Source organism: Oryzias melastigma, linkage group LG19 (assembly GCF_002922805.2).
Source record: "Oryzias melastigma strain HK-1 linkage group LG19, ASM292280v2, whole genome shotgun sequence".
NCBI classification, from domain to species: Eukaryota; Metazoa; Chordata; class Actinopteri; order Beloniformes; family Adrianichthyidae; genus Oryzias; species Oryzias melastigma.
Window position 1 is genome coordinate 18,117,757 of NC_050530.1, and position 5,540 is coordinate 18,123,296.

Consider the following 5,540-nt stretch of genomic DNA (forward strand, 5'->3'; position numbering starts at 1 on the left):
ACATAAAGCTACAGTCCGCTAGCTTTATGCTAATGTTTAATGGAATTTCCCTTAAAGACGGCTAATGCTAACTCTCGGTACATTGCTGACTAAATGAACATCTTTATAAACTCAGGCAGGAATTTTCTAAACTCTTTTAAGGGAATATTTTTAAAGTTACTATCCACTGCCTTCTTCTTTTTGAATAAGGTGTACTTCTATAGCATGATCGCCACCTAGTGTCCAAACTGAAACGTCCTCCAGGAGAAGCAGAACAATGTTTACACTGTTATGATCTGAACATTTTAGTTAGAACTTCTCCTTTAGAGAATCCATGTAACACTGGATGATATTAACAATCTCATTATTTCACTGATACTTTTACAGGATGTGAACTGGATCAGATTAATATAAATATATTCAAAACATATAGTAGATTATTAATGCATTTCTAAATAAAAGTGTATAAATATCTAAACTCAAAATTAAATTGAATTATTGAAAGAAACACAAAAAAATCAATTGAATCAATTCAGGCTCTTGTGAATCAAATCGTTTCTGGAAATTCTAACCGATACGTTCACGGCCCTGTCGCCATTTTGTGTGACGTCACCATGAAAAGGGTTCATTGAACCCAACACTGATTCTTGATCAGATTCATTTTTGTTGTCGTTTCTCAAAGCTTTTTAATTCATTTCACCCCCAAAAGATAATATTTGGCAGACATGGGAAAAAATATGTCTAATCTGCCAAAAAACTGTTTTCGTCTGAGGATAATTTCACCGCAAAAAGACTTTCCCATTCTCAGATGAGAAACGAAATATGGTTTTGTTTAAAAAGATAAATCACGTCAGCCTGAGTCGTAAATAAATGATCTTTAAAGGGCTGATAACGTTAAAATCTGCTGTCCTCTTCTGTCTTTCACTGCTTTTTTTTGTCACATCTGCAATGACTCCCTCTCCAGACAGAAACACATCAAGTTTGCATGTCGCTGGAATGCAGCAGGCAAAGGACGTCTGAGAAACAGTGCAGGCAGGAGCTTCCCTCCACTGTCACCACGTGTCCAGAGGTAATCAGGGTTGACTGGCTTCACACACAGATGTCCGACAAGACAACAAAAACAGCTGAGGTTCAGTTTTTGGCACCTTCTGGAAGTCTTTGACCCCTGAGTGTCTGCAGAGCCTCAGCGTCTGCAGTCACAGTGAAGCGGGGAGCTCCTGCAGCAGAGCTAGAAAGCAGGACAAATGGCTTTTTTTTGTCTGTAGATGCTCGTTTGCATGAGCAGATTTTGGGAGGAACATCAGAGTTTGATATCAGAAAAACCAAAGGGGCGGAGCTTCATTTCTGCAGCTTCTTTTTTCACTAAAACACACGAGTTCTGCAGAACATTTACACATTTGGACATTTTTTTTGTTTTCGATCAAGTGAAATGAAGTGGCTGCACCTCTGCATTGTGCGCACGTGTGATCAAGAACTTTGGAAAAAAAATGTGCACCAAAACATCCACATGCAGCAGAAATCTGCCGGAGCAGAAGACATCAATGATCTTTTCTTTTTGAAAACACACAAAGCGGCCTGGTGGCGTTCTGTTCGTGCAGTGAGAGGAGAAACAGTGACTCCACACAAATGGTCGGGTGGCAGCCCGGCGTGCACGAGAGTCCTGTGAGCTCCAGGCGGAGGAAAAGCTGGCAGAACAGAGGATGAGGAAGGGATGCTGGATGATGAAGAGGTCGGCGAGCACCCTTTGAGGCCGGTTCATCAAACCTGAGCAGCTCTGATCACATAAAAAAACCTTCTAGATGTTTAACTGAAACCCTCCTCTAATTAGTCACCTTTTTAAACTCTAATCTACTGTGAATCTGTTATAAATAAATCACGTTACATTCTTAGCTGTCTCGATATTTCCTTTGATGTTTGTCTATTAGCTTAAGAAAATAAAAGCAGAATGTTAGTGTTTGTTCGTGCCACAGCATTCACTTTAAATATAATTGAGTGGATCTGAAGCCCATTTTTATTTAAAAAATTCCTAAAATAAAAAAATAAAAAAAATCTTAGCCTAAAGCGCAATACCACTGGCAACCACCGGAGGCTGTGAATCTGCCTTGAAGAGTTCAAAAATGGTGATTTTTTTTGTTGCTGTTGTTGTTTTTGATCAATAACTGATCAACAAATGAAGTAAAACTATTTCTTTCTTAACATTATAGACATAAGCACCCTCTGGCTCCACCTTGTGGCAAGTTTTTGTCATTACATGGCTAATTTTTTTTTTTTTTTTGGACAATCAAATAAAACTCCAAACAATATAAGTGGTTAGACTAATGTGTGGTAATCAGATAGTAATTAAATATATAATATAACGATTTTAATCAACATTATACAAATTTAATTATTTAGGAATTCTAGAATATTAATAAATGGCTAAAATTATAAGTAGAAATTGAGAAAATTGACTCATTTTTGCTTGAATTCTTATATTGGTTCTAGAAAATGTAAAGTGTAATCACATTCTACTTTTATTTTTAATGTGTTCTATCATTTTTAAGTGACTAGTTTAGATTTAATATTTCATCGGATTGTGTGCAACCTAAAAAGATGTTTTCCAGGGGTCATAAACTCTCAACATAACTCTTGTCCTGAGATAAAATTCCACAGCTTCCTTAGAGTTTTCCTAATCAATCTTGTGCTGATGTCCAAACCCGCTGCCAAGAGGAGGAGGTGAACTCCAGCGATCGATAAGGCATCATTTGATGGGAGTGTGAATTTGAAGGCAGCTTTACCCAAAACCTGCAGTAAACTTCACTGGATTTTTTCTAAACTTTTGAGAATTGATATTTTCTAGAACCGTTTGTCCTCTACTGTCTACATTCTGCAGAGGAGGAGGCTTTCCCTCTGCACCCCACAGACGCCTGTGGAGCGCCGCGGCCTGACGGAAAGGGGCTTTCGGCTGAGTTTTGGGGTGAAATGAACAGCAAAGCATGCTTTTTTTACCCCCCAAAGCGTGCACAGACCTGCGCACGTGTCCGGCCGCCTCGGTCACACTGCAGGTTTAGCGTGACAGCGCGAGGAGAGCGCCGCTGCCGGCACCGTGACCTTAGAGGACGGGAGGTGCAGCGGCTGTAAATGTCAGGGAGGAGGGCTGAACTTCCAGGCAAACACAAAGATGAACACAACGATGATGAGCAAATAAATGTGGGTTTGTGCAGTGAAGACACTTATGGAAGGAAAATAACCCAAATGTTAGGAATATTCAAGCTCAACCTCATGTGAATTTTACATTTTTAAATAAAAAAAAATGAAAGAATCAGTAAAATTGAATACTTGGAGTATACATTTTTTCTTTGTGTCACGTTCTGCCGTCCCGCCGGTTCACTCGCACAGCTACACTATCAGATGATTCACACCATGTAATATTCCTCATCACATATCTGACTAAGACATCAGATTTTTAATTTCCTCTCACAAACCAGCAAAGCGGCTTTAATTAAATCAGATTATCTCCAGTATTCCGATCTCTCTGCAGGTAATCCGAACCATAAATCCACAAAAATGACCTGAAATCTTTCAGCGCTTTTAAGAGTCTAACTCAGTGGAATTGACAGTTTTAAGTCTTTTCACTCATCAGAAATAACAAGTTAAGGCCAAACTTGCTTTGACATTTTTTAATACATTTTAGGATTTGAAACATTTCTGTTTTTTGCTTATATGTATTTCCTAAATGGATGATGGATGTGAGCATCAAATAATGTTCTGAAACAGAGATTCAACTATATTTGCAGAATTTCTACAGAAACTTTAGCAAAAAATGAGGAGAAATGAAAATTGGCGACATCTTTTTGTGTTTAGATTTAAGAAAAAGAAACACTTATAAGTCTGGCTCCAATCATTTTATGATTTTAAGCCTTCCTAGTGGTCTTTTAATTATTATTAAGCCTTTTTTAGCTGAAATGAAAACTAAACTGTCATTTTCTAGGACATAGTTCCTGCAGAGCGGCAGAAATTCACCTCGGAGTTGTGGGCGTATTTTCTATGATCTTCCTTAAACTACTTTTTTTCATCTGCTCCTGATTCACGACGACTTATTCAAAGAAATCCTTAGAAATGCCGTTTTAAATTAAATTTTCTTTAAATACTTTCTCCATACTCAGAAAATTGGTCTTAAAACATGATTTTCATCAGAGCGTGACTGTAAAAAGGGAAACATTGGATCAATAACCAAAAGTTTGGTAATTTGTTTCATTTAAAGAGATTTTATCGAATTAAAAATGTGAGTTAAATAATCCTTCAAGTTGAAAATATAATTTGATGAAAACCAATCATTTTAAATGGAACAAATGACAGAACTTTTGTTAATTGATCCAATGTTTCACTTCTTACAGTTCTGGCCGCCCCACATGGGGTGTGGAGGGTTGTAGACGAGATAACTGAAGGTTAAAACTAACAGGAAGTTTTCATTTAACGATTTTTGGGGTCATTTTTAAGACTCTTTTTGCATTAAACTTAACGTTTTAATGTCTAAACAAACATCTGGCCGTGCGGACGAAGACTTTCTAAAGTTGTGACGTAACATCTCCTACACATGAAGTGTTGTTTTTTTTATTCCTAAACATTTCGTTAACACAAATGTAAACACAAAACCCGACATCACTGGTCTGGGTTCAGTCTCCGGACACTTCCCGACTGCGTGAACTTCAACAGAACGGCAGAAAATGAAAAAGAAACTCACCATTCCTAACATTTCAGCTGTTTTCCACACACACACGAGGATTTCTAATTCTTTGTGTTTCAGAACTAACCGGAAAGCTGCAAATTGAGGAGAAGAAGAAGCAAAAAACAAAAAGGAACAATGGCTTTTCTTCTAAGGTTTATCATCATTTATTAGAAAATGTTTTTTTTCTTTTTACCTGAGAGAATCCTTCAATAGCTTCTTTCACCCAGTCTCAAATAGTCATGTGTGTGTGTGTGTGTGTGTGCACGTGTGTGCGTTTGGACAGGAGGCTCTCATAGAAAGATGCAACAGAAAGAAAGATCGAATTTGACCTATTGCACTTTGTCAAACATATTTGTTGTTGTTGTTAAAGCTTTTGGAATTTTTGGGGCTTAAACTAATTTCAATAAATATTAAAAGTGGTGCAAAAAGCATTTGGTTACAAACTAAGTTTTTAATCATCTAGTAACAATTACAACTAAAGATTCCTCCACTTTAAGGGGGGGGTCCAGCCTTTCAAAGTGCTTTTAGTTAAGTGCTTTAGCAAAAATGGAGGGTCAGCAGGTTCATCTCAGGAGGTTTTTTGACGTAAATCTGATCAAAACGGTCCTCACGAGTCAAAGACGTCTCCACCCTGGACTCGGTCCCGGGACACCAAGATTTGAGACGGGAATTTAGCAAATGTGGATCAGTTTTGGGGTTTGGAGGTTCGAAAGCGACCCAACTATGAGAGCCCGGAACGAAGCAAACGCCCCACACACACACAAACACACCAACACACTGCTCTCAGAGCAGCTTACAAAAAAACAGCACATCCCGTGGAATCCTTGTTCTCCACAACATTCCCACTTCCCCT